We start from the raw sequence: 16,891 nt of genomic DNA on the forward strand, positions 1-16,891 counted from the left end.
TGCTCATGATACAGTAAACAAAACAAAATAGAATGAACACATAAAGAGATATTAGGATATGTCATTAGATAACAGGTTTTTTGTTTGTTTGTTTGTTTTTTGCGGTACGCGGGCCTCTCACTGCTGTGGCCTCTCGCATTGCGGAGCACAGGCTCCGGATGTGCAGGCTCAGTGGCCATGGCTCACGGGTCGAGCCGCTCCGCGGCATGTGGGATCTTCCCAGATCGGGGCACGAACCCGTGTCCCCTGCATCGGCAGGCGGACTCTCAACCACTGCGCCACCAGGGAAGCCCGATAACACAGTTTTGACCTGCACATAGATATTTCCTGATTATTAAGGAACATTTTCAACTGTCCAGAATGATTTAGCTGCTGTTTTGTAGCATGTCTGGAAGATGATTTTTTTTTAACCATGGGAAAGAAATGCTGCTACAGTCATATGCTAAAACACCCTGCAATCATCAGTAGTTTGAAGTACTCAATGAATGCTTATAAAGGAAATATTGTTTAAGCCATGGAAGAGTGAGAATCAATTATTCTATTCCTGTGTTGCTCCTTGGGCAAGACATCCTAATTTGTTAACAAATTTACCTCTTTATCTTTTTTAGCTTTAAATAAAATTTAGTCACCAAAGTGGATGTTTGGGGATCATCAGAATATTAAATTTCCCTGCTTGACTTCCCAAAATTCAGCAAGGCACCAAGACAGCCCAATGTTGTTAAGTAAATAGAGGAATAAATAGCTCCATGTTTTTCAAATCTGTGAAGTTAGCAACATGTAGGTTTCTTGCATGTTTAAAAACTACAGCTTAAGCCTCATGCCCGTGACACAGACGGAAGAAAACAACAGGCTCTGTTCACTGTGTCCGGTTGTATAGGTCTTGGCCATCACTGGTTCTGTTGTGATTTTTTTTCCCTTTTTGAATTTAATTTTCAGTCATTCTAAGCACAGTACTTTGTAACATCAGTATTTAGCGTGAGCTTCCTTAACATCAAGGACTGACTTGAGTCGTGTCGGACTCAAGAGACAGCCTTGGAAGCCAGCACCCGGAGTAGAACCATTTATCCATTTAGATCACAGCTGATCATAGCACCAACAGCTGTTTAGCAGTTTTCCTGCTCCACACGCTGATCTACAAAGTTAGGGGTGTTCTTACACATATTAATTTTGAGAAAAATTAAAAACAAAGCAACTTCAAACTAATCTTGTATTTATGTCCTAAAAACAAAGTTTTTTTGTAATTATTTTATCATAAAACTTGTCTTATTTAATATAAACGTGGCATTTTGTCTGTTTTGTTTGGCATTTTGCCAATGTTATTTTATTTGTTACCTAAACAAAACATATAAATTATTTTTGGTCTTTATACACCTGCTGGTCAAAATATGACATGTTTAAGTGCTTTCAAATGTTTTATGTAAAGAAAAAACCTGGCCTGTGCCATGAGGATCACGTGAGATCACTGTATGGTAATATTGCCAGGGAGGAATGTGGGTAGGGTTTCACGAACTTAGCAGAGCCTGAAAGCGTGAAGCACAACCAAGAAGCTTTTCTCAGACGTGATGTGTTTGAGGTTTGAAATAGAGTGAAGACTCATGAATGGGGAAGAAGTGAGGATTGTAAGTGTGCAAAAAATTTAGCATCATTTGCTGATGTTTGGATAGTATGACCAAAGGACATATAAAGATTGCAGATATCTCCAAGATTCCAGGTTAGGGGAATCTCAAGCAATACCCATTAAGCATTTAGCCCTAAACATGTGATGTGATGTGGTGCCTCTGTGTGTGTGTGTGTGTGTGTGTGTGTGTGTGTGTGTGTGAGAGAGAGAGAGAGAGAGAGAGAGAGAGAGAGAGAGAGAGAGAGAGAGAGGACATGAGAAATGAAAAATATCACCATAAATAAACGCTTAGTTCTGTCTTATTTAGCCTCTGGTGCTTGGGGATCAAAGGAGAAGGTTGTGACTTGAGTTTGACTTTGAAGTCAATGGGATAAATATAGTTTGGCAAGTGCTCCATAAAGTGACCCCCAATGAATGAAGGTGACCTCCTCTTGTGTGATCTTTTCCCTTGAGTGTGGACACAACCTGTGGCTTACTTCCTTCTAACCCATCGAATATAGGAAAAGCAATAGGATGTCTTTCCAATCATATATACATATATATGTGTATGTCATATATGTATAATATATGACATATACGTATATGCCACATATCTCTGGTTCTATGGTTATATATATGTATATTATACACACACACACACAGTTTTGAGCAGAGCAGACCAGAGTGAGATATGAGATTGTAGGATGAGTGCCGTGTCTTGCTGGCTCTGAAGAATTGAGCTGCCATGTTGAGAGAGGACCTGTAAGGGGGCCACATGGCAGGGGACTGTGAGTGGCCTCTAGGAGCTGAGAGCAGCATGCAGGCAATAGACAGCAAGAAAACAGAGACCTCAGTGCCACTGTTGTCTGGAGCTGAATTCTGCCAACAAACACGTGAACTTGGAAAAGGAGCCTGGGCGCCAGAGAGGGGTGCAGCCCAGCTGGGACCTTGATTGTAGCCTTGTGGGAGCCTGAGCAGAGGATTCAGCTAAACCTTGCCTAGACCTCTGACCCGTGGAAACTGTGAAATAATAGATATGTGTTGCTTTAAGCCACTACATTTGTGAAAATTTGTTAGGTAGCAATAGAAAACTAATACAGGTGGATAGGAAAAATAGATGAATATATTTTAGATATATAGAGCAACCTGCACTAAGGTACAGAGGTCAAAATAAGGTTGACATATTCTCCTTCTACTCATATATCAAACATGTATTTCCTGAATGCCTACTGTGTGCTAGTGCCCTACCAGGAAACCAGTAAGGGGAACTGAAGTTAAGAGAACTTAAGAGACTTGCCCAAGGCTCCAAAGGAGAAATGTGTAAGAATACCAGGATTCTGTGGGGAAAGAGAAGCCATGTTTATGTGACACCACAACTAATTCATAGGGGCTTTGAGTCCTTAATCTCCATCTCTGGGTATATCTTGTTTTGTGTTGTTTCCTTTGCCTTACAGCTTACATTTTGTATAAGATCAACGTGAAAGGATTCAATTTCCCTAGTGTCCAGGGATGCAGTAGAATAAGTAAAGAATAAATAACTGGGATTATCTCTGTGAAATATTCAGAGTTTTCTAAAACGAAAATATACTCTTTCTCTGCTAGGTTTCCCAGAGTGTAGAAAAGAATGCTGAAATTTGGGGGAAAAAAAGAAAAAAGAAATAGATCCTGAAGAAAAGTAGAAACAGGAGCTGAATTGCTGTTTTGATCTTAGAACTGGAAGGTCTAGGTCCATAAAATATTAAGAACTTTAAACTTTGGCCTGACTAAATTGGAGCTGTTAAATTGGAATTCTTAGAAACCTGTCTGAACTAGAATTACTGCTTCTGCAGCTTTGTTCAATTGAAATTTCTGATTTTTTTCCCCCTATAGCGTGAGAACAGGAAAAGACCTTTGTTCAGCTCAATAGTTTGAATGAATCAGTATTTGTAAATAAAATAAAATCCCTTTTGGAATGAGTACTATGGGCGCTCTGTCCAGATCTCCTTGGATCCCTATTCCTCTTTGGCTGCATTCCTCTCCTGACTTGGGTTTGCTTTGCTTGTAGGTTGTACCTTCACTTCTCTTAGGACGGCTGCCCTCAGGCGCCTGAAATGCCTTTACCCACATGCTGCAGAGTTCCTGGGAGCTAACTTCCCACCTTTCCAGCCCTTTCTCCAGCAGTGCCCCTTAGTCCCTGAATAACTAAAAGCCCAAGCATTTTGCCTGGAGTTGGATAACTGAGTTTAATTTATGTTCCTGCGACCACTGCAAGAATAGACATGGGAGCAAGACATCACCTAAAATTCCATCCTTCCCTCTCTTTCCTGCTCTGCTTGCCTTCTGCAGTCCCTTACTAATCTCCCTTGGGAGCACTTCTCTAATAAATAAATAAACGTTCAGCCAAATCAAATCCCAATCTCAGAGTCTGCTTCTAGGGAACCCAACCTAAGACAGGTATCTTCTTTTCTGCTTGCTGAAACATAATCTTGGTTATCAATTCAGAATTGCCAAAGTAATAGGTAAAAAGAGAGATATTTAAAAATAGGTAGATGACTTTTAATAAATTTTAATATATTTTTTAAATTGTAATAAATCTATTTTGGATATTAAAATAGTCACAATAATTGTTGAGTTACAAATAAAATGAAGTAAATTAAATATTTCACTTTAGCTGCTATTCATATCTTGACAAATTTTCCCCCATTTCCACCTCCAACTGAGAATAAATCTTTGAGTGTGCTTACTGATTTTTCTTACATTAAATTTTGATTCTAATCAACATACAGAATTATACCCTGCTTTGTTATACAAAGATGGTTTAGTTATCTAATATATTTTAAAATAAATAGCAACCCCTTTCATGTTTTAAATTTCAAAAAGAAAAAAATGAAATGAAGGGAGGAAGGAAGGAAGGAAGAAAAAAAAGAAAGATGAAAGAAAACAATGAAAGGAAAGAAGTCAGGATTAAACGGAAATGTCTCCTTTCTATTTTTACTTCGCTGTTAAAAGCTTGGTGAAGATTATTCCAAATTTTACGTCCATATACAACACACACACATATGTGTGTGTATATAGGTATGTGTATATAATGGGTTTTTGTATCCTCACTTTTTATGAAACTTGTTTATACCACGTATACAATTCTACAACTTGCTTCCTTTGATACAGGAACATGTTACTGAACTCTGTCAACATTTGAGGATGGAGATCTACCTCAGTTTTTGTCAATAATAGGTGAAAGCTATTTTTCCTATTAAACAGTCCTTCACTTCTTGTCCTTGTGCATCTCTATACGCATATGTAGGAATGTTTTGTCCAGATGATAAAAAGCTGATAATGAACTTGCTTATTAGTAAGAAATATTTAAATGAGTATGTAATCCAGTGCATTTAGAAAAAATTGGCATCTCTTGCATGCAGAGCCCTAGTTTATCACAAATACCTCCCTCACTAAAATCCCTGCTTCTTTCTTAAAATATTGTCTTGGTGTAAGTGGATGAGGGAAACTTATGTATCAACAATTAAGATGTTGATTGTTATCAGCAAATTGCCCTGCAACAGGTTGCACTAGTATATATTCCAACTAATAATTTCTATCACTGAGTACATCAGTTTTTAATATTTGTAAACAATTTGCCAATCTGTATTTTATTTTAATGTCGTTTATGGTGTTATTTGCCATATAGTTTTTTTTTTACTTTAAAATTCTAGTTTTTAATTAAATTAAATGTTACTATTATTTAATTTTATTTATCACTTTTGGTTTTTGTTTCATTCTTGAATAAGTACACTTTCTTCATTCAAATTTTATATATATATAGTTTTTTCTTCTAGCATTTTATGTTTTATTTTCTACTTTCTTATCCTGAATTTCATTTGTAATGTATGCATGTGGGGAAGGGGGATGCAAGGTAGGCATCTAACGTTTTTTCCACACCAAATGGTAACCTATTGTAGATATTCATTCTACTGAATAGGTCCATCCTCTGCCTTTTGATTTTGAATTATATATTTTCTACTCAAGTATATATATGTCTGTGGAAAATTGTATATATAATTGTAGTAATATGTATACATATATATGTGTGTATGTATATGTATGTGTATATATGTGTATGTATGTATACACACATATATATGTATAGACATGTATATACATGTGTCTATATGTCTATATTCATTCCAGGGTCCTACTCTGGTTCCCTGATGATGCATTGCCACGTCGGTGCTATACTGATGTAATTGCCTCAGCTTCCTGATGTGCTTCCATATGTAGTAAGGCAAGATCTCTGCCATTATGCTGCCATTTCAAGATTATTATAACCTCGAACCTTTACCTTTCCTTCCTGCTTCTCTTGCCTTATGAAGTCCCAGACCTCTTGGCAAAATCCACATGTTTTCTATCTTTATAATCTGATTCTAAAATCAAAACTTATTTGGAGTTGTTTTATAAACTAGGAGATGTGAAAATGTAAACTGTGCACACCTTTAGGTAGCAGCATTTCTCATATAATTCTTACTCAACTTAGGTATAGGAAGGAAAACTGAAACGTTCCTATATTGTCTGTAACTATTTGTATTTGCCTCCTACAACTCAATCTTCAGATTATTAATAAAAATATATCCAATATGTAATCTAAGACATTTTCAAATTGCTTAGAGTATTTGAATATAATTCCCTACTCTCCCTCAAAGACCACTCTACCTGAAACGTCCCTGATTCTTTCTTAAAGATGGTGTTTGGGTATGAGGGGAAGGCGTGCTTCTGCTTCCTCTTGCCATTCTTCCCTTACTCTGGCCTGCAGAGCAGTGCCCCTTGTCCTTGTGGAGCTGTCAGCCCTACTGGCATTCAGGGCTGTAGTCAGCATCTTTTCTCTGGGTGCAGAAAGGGCCATGTGATGCTTTCTGGCTACCTCAGCATCACTTGAGCTCTTGCTGGTGCTGTCCACCCTCTGATTGTCTGACTTTGAATCCCATTTAGCCTGTAGCTCTAAGAGCAGGGCCCCTGAGATGATCTCCTTTGTCCAGTGTCCCAGCCAAATGTTCAGCTGCTTTGGCTATGCGTTCTCCACAGTAGACCCAAGGGCAGGGAACCTAGGAAACTAACCTTCTGCAGCCCTCAGCTTTCACATGCCCAATTTCCACATGGATGTGGGAGCAGCCTATTATTCCTCCCAATTTAATAAGTTGGTAAAGGCAAGAATCCCTGGCCTCCATGGTTTCCTGAACTACGGAGTGCACTTCCCCGGCTGGGACATCCACAGCATCTGTTCCCTTCACACCTTCCTCTCCCCTGACCTCTCCATTGCACTACCTAAGTGGGCAGCAAAAATTGTTTTCCTCTTACTTCCTTTTCATCTTCTTGACTCCAACTGACTTTAATGGGGGACAGAAATATGTCTTTGCACATTATTCAGATCGTATTTCATGTAATGGCATCCTCCAGAAAAAAGCATTGAATGATATGAGGATGGTCCCTCTTGGAATTGTACAACTTGGAGGCTTCGATCTCTACACAAAGGGGGATTCTTGCAATGAGTCCAATTAGGTCAGTCACAGGAAGTGACTGAAAAAGAAGAAAGTAATTTAGCAAATCTTTTATGAGGACAATAGCCTGGTTTTCAAGGCCATTGTCCTACTGAATTGTGAAGGTCAGAGTATCTCCTTTTGGCATTTCATCTATAGTAAATTCTATCAGGCAGACAAATACCTTGAAAAAACTGGAAATCAGGTGAAAGCCAGATGCTATAAAAAGTGTAGGGGGCTTCCCTGGTGGCGCAGTGGTTGAGAGTCCGCCTGCCGATGCAGGGGACACGAGTTCGTTCCCTGGTCCGGGAGGATCCCACATACCGCGGAGCGGCTGGGCCCATGAGCCATGGCCACTGAGTCTGCATGTCCGGAACCTGTGCTCCGCAACAGAAGAGGCCACAGCAGTGAGAGGCCCGCGTAACGCAAAAAAAAAAAAAAAAAAAAAGTGTAGGAAAAATTAAACAATTTTTAAACATCACTGTCATTATTCATATAGAACATGTAAGATGCATTATTAGCATGAGAAGGAGAACACTGATCTCAAAGTCATTGTCATCCAGAGCCTCAGGTTTTGTTTATAGAAGAGGGTATAATATTACCTCTTCTACCTCTTCATTGGATTTCAAAAGGAGCCTGAAAAGCAACATTTAAAAGCCTGTACCTATCTCTAGCCATCTCCTTCTCCCTTTTGTATTTCATCTCAGAGACTGATTTTAACCACACACTAGAGGCAGGAACAGTTCAGTTAAGATCAATGCATATTTCTGCAGCCACTAGAAGTTAAAGAGTGACAGGAAAAAAAGAAATGAACAGGTTTTGAAAATGACCCAGTAACGGATATTGTGCTTGCAACATTCCATGTTTTCACTTAGTTAACATTCATAAGACTCATCTCCATTTGACAGATGAGGAAACTGAGGTTCACAGGAGTCTGGGAATGGTTTCAGCTTATGAGCGACCAAGCAGCAAAGATAGAGTTGAATTCCAGCCATGACAAGCTTTGAGGCTATTCCTCTTTCCAAGTGACTTTGTACTACAAAGAGAATGTGTTTACAAAAATTTTTTTAATGTACCTTCTTGCTCGTTAAAGAATAATGTAAGTGAGAGGTATGTGTGGGATGAATGTCATGCTGCTCTGTGGTTCAGTGTCAGTAGGTTTTTGGCAATCCCAGTTCCTGCAGGTTTTGCCATAATACTTTCACGGTTAGGTGTTAAGAGTAAGTCAGTAAGTCAGACGTGTGTTTTACAAGAATAAATATCTGTGGTTCTCTTAACTGTGGTTTACGGCTACCAGACACCATATTTTCTCATCTCCTTCCCCTCACATATACACAATACCAGTGTCTAAATTGCATGGTGAGCATGTTCACACTTTGTTTTTTATTTAACCTTGGCTTAGATCTTAGTTATTTCCAGGGAAAAAGTGACACACATTTTAGGAATACCTAGGTAGATTTAGGAATGATGTATTGCTCATTCAACCTCATTTAATATTTAGCTTTACTTGCGATTTAATTCCCTGTCACTTCCAGACACTTTGGGTGACTCGGACTATGCAATTTGTGCGTTCATTTCACATTTTATATTGATCCTTCTGACATTATGTATCATGCTTCATGTTTTTATTTTATCTTATCAGACCTGATCTTATCACAGAATGTTTCATTTTCTCTTATAACTAAGATTTACTGTACCCAAGGGTTCTCAAATTTTAGAGGCTATTTCATTTTAATTTTGTGTCATTTTTTGAAATGAGCTCCATAGTATATATGTAGCTTTGACTTGCTTCAAATTGAAGTTTATCATTAATTTCCTTTTGAAAGTGGGCCCAGCTTAACTGACACCGGGTAAACGGTTACTTGAACAATGAATTGCAATCTCTTATTTACGTCCTAAAAGCAAGAGCTTTGTTGTAAAAAAGAAAAAAATAATAATTGCAGACACAAAAGGAAACAATGTTTTTATGTTAGCTGTGTCATGTTCCTTAAATGCAATAAAGATTCCATTTTTATTTGAATTAATTCCTAGCAGGGTTTTTTTTTTTCGTAGGACAAGCGTCCTCATTCGCCTCTGAACTCTTTGGAGACAGAGCATGGCTTTTCCAAAGTTTAGGAGCTGCTGAAATGAGACTATTTATAAATTTAATAGATATATTTGTAGCTCTATTTTTAAGGCTCTTGTGGAAATAATTTCCAATGAAGACACTGCTTTTTAGCTAGCATGTGGAGCCATAAGAGTCACCTGCTTTAAAACAATGGCAGAATTTAAAAACAGGTACATTAGGAGGTGAAATAGTCATGTTTACAACAAACTTTTTCTCCTATGACTTCAGAATTCCATTTCTAGAACTTTAAAACCTAAAGGAATAATCAGAGACACTTAACGAAGTATTAAGAAGTTCCTTGTGGTTTTTTCATAGTACCAAAAACATGGGAAACAATCAAAATATCCAATAACAGAAAACTGATAAGATACGGATTTTCCATAATAAGCTCCACAGTCCTTAAAAATTAACTACGAGTTTGATGATAAGAAATTATGTGGGGAAAGGTGTACAAAGTCAGGTTAAAAAATACAACATAAAACAACAAAGTAAAATAAAAATAAAACTGTCTACAGTTATGATGCCAATTTAACAAACACATTATCTTTATGCAGAGAAAAAAAGAGATAAAAAGTCATCCCAAAATGATAGTAGTGATGTGAAAGGTTGGTGGATTTAGGGGTGAATTTTACTTACTGTTTATAAAATTTGGGAAGAAAGAATTTCTAATTTTTTTTAAAATAAGAACTATTCTAGGCACTTTCCAAAAGTCGAGTGACTCTTTTCTCCAGAATAGGCTTAATTCTTGGTTTAAAAAAAAAACTCAAGAGAGCAAAAGGCTAGGAAGACACCAGAGGGTCCGTGTATTATGCCTTTGTTCTTTAAAAATAATACTTCTTTTACCCTCCTGTGGAACTCCCACCACACACATTCTATCAGATCTGAATCTCTCTTTCACTAAGGATAATCATGTTGTACCCAGTGGTTATTTGTGTAAGAGAGGGGAGGAACTTGGGACTTTTAAACAAACATTCTGTTTTTTAAACAAACATTCATTAGTTCACTTAAGGCAGCTCCAACAGACAGATCCTTCTCTGTACCTTAGCAGCATTAATTAAACAGTAAAGTGGCATTGTTTGTGATCCCAGAGTTCTCACAGAAACCTTGAAAGGATCATTCATAATTTCATGTGTTGCTTAAAGTGAAATGTAAGTATTTAAGGAAAGTGTGCACAACTCTTGTTGCAGTTTCCCTGAAAAATTTTGTAAGTTGTATGCTGTCAATATCATTTTTCAGATCCAGTCTTTTGACTCCTCTGGAAATCCCCAGTCTCTCCCACTCCCCACCCTGGGAGTCACTGTCCTTCATCAGCAAGCTTGCCTGTGTGGTCCCCCACACTCACCCCACCTGGACCCTGCTTTCTCCTAGGTCTCTGCCTCCTCTGTAGACCTCTGCAGAGGTGGCTGTTTTTCCTCCCTCATCTTTCAATGCACAGGATCTAGAAGTGAGATGGAGATCCTGCTTGCTTTTCATTGCAGCTAGACTGTGTTTCCTTTCCCTCTTAGAACTCCAACTCCTCTTTGTTTCTTTTTCTTTCTTTCTTTCTTTCTTTTTTTCATTAAGGGAATGTAATCTGTTAATAGCACCTTCTGCATCTCCACAGCATTTCAGTGAAGTTGGTCCTCATGTTTTTCTTCCCTCCTTTTCCGGTATAGATTTCCTGGCCCATCAGAGTAAGCGTGTTTGGCATACACCTGCTGTTCCCTTGTACCTCTCTTTCTCTAGTGTGTTCTAGGAAGACCCCAACTCTCCTTATGTCTAAATTTCTACTTATTTCATGTCTACATCTGATCAGTGAACATGGCTGAACAACTTGACTGACTGATGCCATTTAAATTTCTAACCATGGATCTTAACCGGGTCCTTATCACATTTCTCTGATGAATAACTGCTCTTTGAGAGGGTACATTTAAATCTTCTCTCTCCTCCTTTTGTGACTCACTTTGATAGAGGAATAGTCATTTTATCCCGTCTTCTCTGTCACTTCCTCCACTTCTCCCTCACCACCCCTTTACCAAATCTGCCCATGCACCTGATGCCCTTTCTGTTAAGTAAAGCCAGTATTAATACATTGATTCTGTTTCATTGTGCTTATTCAAGGAATGCTGTGGCCTCTCATTCTTGACTCCTTTTTTTACTCCTATTAACATTAAAAACATAAACTAGCTCTCCTATTTAAAGGTAAATCCCATCCTAGGGCCCACTGTCTCTTTCCACTACTCCCCCATTTCCCTGTTTTGCTTTATGATAAAAATCCTTGAAAATGTCTCTACTCACCCCTTCTTTTTTTCTCAGTCCTTTCCATGCAAGTTTTGGCCCTCCCCGGTCTACTGGAACCACTTATGACAAGGCTAACAAATGAGTTTTTTTTTTAAAGAGACTAGAAAAATGTGTGACATGGAAACTTAGGTTTTTTAGAAGGAAGTCTTCCAAAGTTCTCCTGGAGCAATTCTTTCCTTTTTCCCATTATTGGGAAGACAGAGTCAAGCAGTTATAAAGTTAATATTTTACTTCATCTATTAAAGGCAAACAAAATGTGTGTAACTGGTGGTCATTCATTTTGCACTTTCAATTTGGTGATAACAGTCCAGAGAGGACAATAGTGTACACTATAAAAATTACTAGAATTTAAAGTTTTCTATCACATTGACTTGTAGGCAGGAATTTCTGTTTCAATTGTATTAGTAATGTATGAAATTTATTTCCTTATTGTTTGAATTGTGCAAATTTTAATTTTAGTGATATTCTATTTTGAAGTTATATATTGCCAAATAAGAGGTTTTATTTTAATTTTATCCAGATTATGGGGTTATGTAATTAATCAGGAAATGATTAGCATATGCAGTCTTTAGATTTACTATTATATTTTTTAGTTTTTAAAATGTTTCTCTGTATACCCTGAATATAATGTCAATATTTTGATGAGTATTAGTATATAGTTTACTACTTAAGTTGTTTTGGCTTGGGCTGGTTTTTTTTTTTTTTTACACCCAGACTCAATGCACCAACTAGATTTGGAGAGCTTGACTATTTTAGCTGGGTGATGTGGTCCAGTATAGTCATCATCCAAACTTTAATGCTCTATTTTTAAAAGGCTTTGGGAAATAGCAGTTCTGAAGCAATGCGTGTGCTTCACGCGTGTGCGTGTATGTGTGTATATTTGTATCAATAACTTATTTCCCTATTGATTGGACGTTTTGTTCTTTATCTTTTGTACTGATGGTTGTCCAGCAATTTTTCATCTTAGTTTGAAGATTGCTCCATTTGTGAATGTATAACAGACATAAATAAGATTATTTAAAATATCAAAGGCTATGACAGTTCAGTGACAACTTTATATCATCATTCATAGTTTCTTTTTATTCTTTAATTGTTTAATTTTTAATGTAAACCATCTGTGATTGCCAGTTTAAGTTTTGACAAAAAAATCTGGGTGTAGAACTCATTTAATTGTGTTGCAATTTAAGTGTGTGTGAATATTATTGGTAACTCGTGCATGATTTACATTTAATAGTACTTTCTACTTTTGTGTATTATCATAGGAAGTTTTTTACAAATTTGACTAATTTCAGTTGATTGTAATTGTTATTTACTTTTTTTTATTGCTAATATTTGGAGAATGAAAGCCTTTTTGAAGTTGATTCCTTCCTTTGTTTATTTAGCCACTATTTCCATATATATTTTAAGTCACTTTTGTTTAATGACCATAACTTGTACGAGGTCCTTCTTGAATTTTTCTAAATCCTCCAGATTTCTCAGAGTCCTCATTTTTTTCTATACTTGTTATTACTATACAGATTGTGATCTCTGTATTATATATGTGCATTATATCGTTTCCTATAAGCACTGGGGGTTGAGGAAAATAACATAGAGACCTCTAACAAATTTATGACAAAAGAAAAATTATATTTTTGTTGTTTGTATTTCACAGCCTGAGTACCTGTTGATAGCTTTAATTTATCTGAACTTTACCAGGCCTTTTATCTTTTTTATCTCTTTCCGATCAGATTCTCTCTTTTTTCTGTTAGGTATAATCCACTTGTGTATATTATACATTGTCACATATATCACAGGAAGTCATACTGTTACGTAATACATCCTGTTAAATAAGTAATGCAATGTTACTTATAATTTTAGAAACAATAATTTTCTACAACATAATTGAATTTTACTTATGCCAGATGTAATGTCACTAATGAATAATCAGTAAATCATAACATTTTAGAGTTCAGGAAAAAAATTATGTAGGTAAAAATTCACAAGTAGAATACACATGGGAATTATCTTATAACTAAACTACATAGTCCTTTAAACATTTTGATTGCATAATGACTGGGTATTCTTTTTTAGAGTTTATATATACCCAGATGATGTACATTAAGGCAGCGGTCCCCAGCCTTTTTGGCACCAAGGACCGGTTTCGGTTTCGTGGAAGACAGTTTTTCCATGGACCGGGGGGTGGGGTTGTGAGCGATGGTCCAGGCGGTACACGAGTGATGGGGAGCGGCAGGTGAAGCTTCACTCCTTTGCCCACCGTTCACTTCCTGCTGTGCAGCCCGGTTCCTAACAGCCCATGGACTAGTACCAGTCTGCGGCCCAGGAGTTGCGGACCCCTGCTTTAAGGTATTAAAAGAAAATAGTGAAAAATGGCAGGGGTATGGTAAAAACAGTGCCTTCAAACAGTGTTTGTCACAGTGTAAACAGGTAAAATATTTTTCCTAAACAATTAAGAGATATATCAAATCCTTAAAATTTGTTAACTCTTTGGTTTAGCTATTTTACTTCTGTCAAATACATATATTTTCATTTTATTTACATGTGGAAAAGGTTAAGCTGTGAATTGTCCTCAAGTTTTGTGGTTATGCAGTATTGCAATTATAGAATATTATTCCCTGGACTCAAGAGTAAGTGTGGGTCCAGGTTGTATGAATCATAAAACTTTACCTTTGCTGGCTATGCCAGTTGATCCATGGGATGGGCACCACACAAGACAAAGACCAAAAAGGTTTTTTATACTGGAATAAGCATGAGAAATCTATTTCTGCTCCATGCAGTGCATTCTTAAGATAGGAGCCTATGGTTCTTGCCACATGGAAATCATGAGAAAAGGCAGCCTGAGGGCCTGAGAAAATCCAAAAGACAGCAGGAAGCAGTGATAAAGGAGGCCAGTCAGGAGAGGGGAGACGGTGTGGCAGAGAGAAAACAAGTCAGACAGGAAGGCCTGCTGGTGTTTTGTCTCTGAATCCACTGTCCTTTCCACAGTGTAATAAATTAACTGGTAAATCCTCATTTTTGTGAGAGCCAGTATAAGTTGAATTTGTGTTTTCTGACCACTAGAGTATCCTGACTGATGCAAGCTTTAGAAGGACCTGTATGGTAAATTAAAACTGCTTATCATAGAACAGTAAATATTAAAATCATAGCATCTTATATGGAGCATTGTTGTAGATGGCCTAAAAGAGACAACAACCAAAAGATTATACTTGTATGTAAAAAAAAGGAAACACATCAAAATGTGAAAAAATAGCTATCTTTGGTTGGTGAGATTAAAGAGAATTCATTTTTTGAAATTTTTCTAATTTTTCTGTGTTTTATATATATATATTTTAATATCTTTATTGGAGTATAATTGCTTTACAGTGGTGTGTTAGTTTCTGCTTTATAACAAAGTGAATCAGTTATACATATATCCCCATATCTCCTCCCTCTTGTGTCTCCCTCCCACCTTCCCTGTCCCACCCCTCTAGGTGGTCACAAAGCACCGAGCTGATCTCCCTGTGCTATGAAGGTGCTTCCCACTAGCTATCTGTTTTACACTTGGTAGTGTATATAAGCCCATGCCACTCTCTCATTTCGTCCCAGCTTACCCTTCCCCCTCCCCATGTCCTCATGTCCATTCTCTACATCTGCATCTTTATACCTGTCCTGCCCCTGGTTAATCAGAACCATTATTTGTTTTAAATTCCATATATATGTGTTAGCATACAGTATTTATTTTTCTATTTCTGACTTCACTCTGTATGACAGACTCTAGGTCCATCCACCTCACTTCAAAAAACTCAATTTCATTTCTTTTTATGGCTGAGTAATATTCCATTGTATATATGTGCCACATCTTCTTTCTCCATTCATCTGTTGATCGACACTTAGGTTTGCTTGCATGTCCTACCTATTGTAAATCGTGCTGCAGTGAACATTGTGGTACATGACTCTTTCTGAATTGTTGTTTTCTCCAGGTATATGCCCAGTAGTGGGATTGCTGGGTTGTATGGTAGTTCTATTTTTAGTTTTTTAAGGAACCTCCATACTGTTCTCCATAGTGGCTGTATCAACTTACATTCCCACCAGCAGTGCAAGAGGGTTCCCTTTTCTCCATACCCTCTCCAGCATTTATTGTTTGTAGAGTTTTTGATGATGGCCTTCTGAACGGTACAAGGTGATATCTCATTGTAGTTTTCATTTACATTTCTCTAATGATTAGTGATGTTGAGCATCCTTTCATGGGTTTGTTGTCAATCTGTATATCTTCTTTGGAGAAATGTGTGTTTAGGTCTTCTGCCCATTTTTGGATTGGGTTGTTTGTTTTTTTGATATTGAGCTGCATGAGCTGCTTGTAAATTTTGGAGATTAACCCTTTGTCAGTTGCTTCATTTGCAAATATTTTCTCCCATTCCGAGGGTTGTCTTTTCGTCTTGTTTATGGTTTCCTTTGCTGTGCAAAAGCTTGTAAGTTTCAGTAGGTCCCATTTGTTTATTTTCATTTCCATTTCTCTAGGAGGTGGGTCAAAAAGGACCTTGCTGTAATTTATGTAATAGAGTATTCTCCCCGTGTTTTCTTCTCAGAGTTTTATAGTGTCTGCTCTAACATTTAGGTGTTTAATACATTTTGAGTTTATTTTTGTGTATGGTATTAGGGAGTGTTCTAATTTCATTCTTTTACATGTAGCTGTCCAGTTTTCCCAGCGCCACTTATTGAAGAGGCTGTCTTTTCTCCATTGTATATTCTTGCCTTATTTATGAAAAGTAAGGTGACCATATGTGTGTGGGTTTCTCTCTGGGCTTTCTGTCCTGTTCCATTGATCTATATTTCTGTATTTTGTGAAAGTACCATACTGTCTTGATTACTGTAGCTTTGTACTATAGTCTGAAGTCAGGGAGCCTGATTCCTCCACCTTGCTTTTCTTTCTCAAGATTGCTTTGGGGCTTCCCTGGTGGCTCAGTGGTTAAGAGTACGCCTGCCAGTGCAGGGGACACAGGTTCGTGCCCTGGTCTGGAAAGATCCCACATGCCGCGGAGCAGCTAGGCCCGTGAGCCATGGCTGCGGAGCCTGCGTGTCCGGAGCCTGTGCTCCGCAACCGGAGAGGCCACAAAGGTGAGAGGCCCGCGTACCGCAAAAAAAAAAAATTGCTTTGGCTATTCAGGGTCTTTTGAGTTTCCATGCAAATTGTGAAATTTTTTATGCTACTTCTGTGAAAAATGCCATTGCTAGTTTAATAGGGATTGCACTGAATCTGTAGATTGCTTTTGGTAGTACAGTCATTTTCACAATGTTGATTCTTCCAATCCAAGAACATGGCATATCTCTCAGTGTGTTTGTATCATCTTTAATTGCTTTTATCAGTGTCTTATAGTTTTCTGCATACAGGTCTTTTGTCTCCTTAGGTAGGTTTATTCCTAGGTATTT

This window comes from Monodon monoceros, unplaced genomic scaffold (genome assembly GCF_005190385.1).
Source record: "Monodon monoceros isolate NGI ecotype Baffin Bay Population unplaced genomic scaffold, NGI_Narwhal_1 Super_Scaffold_3, whole genome shotgun sequence".
NCBI classification, from domain to species: Eukaryota; Metazoa; Chordata; class Mammalia; order Artiodactyla; family Monodontidae; genus Monodon; species Monodon monoceros.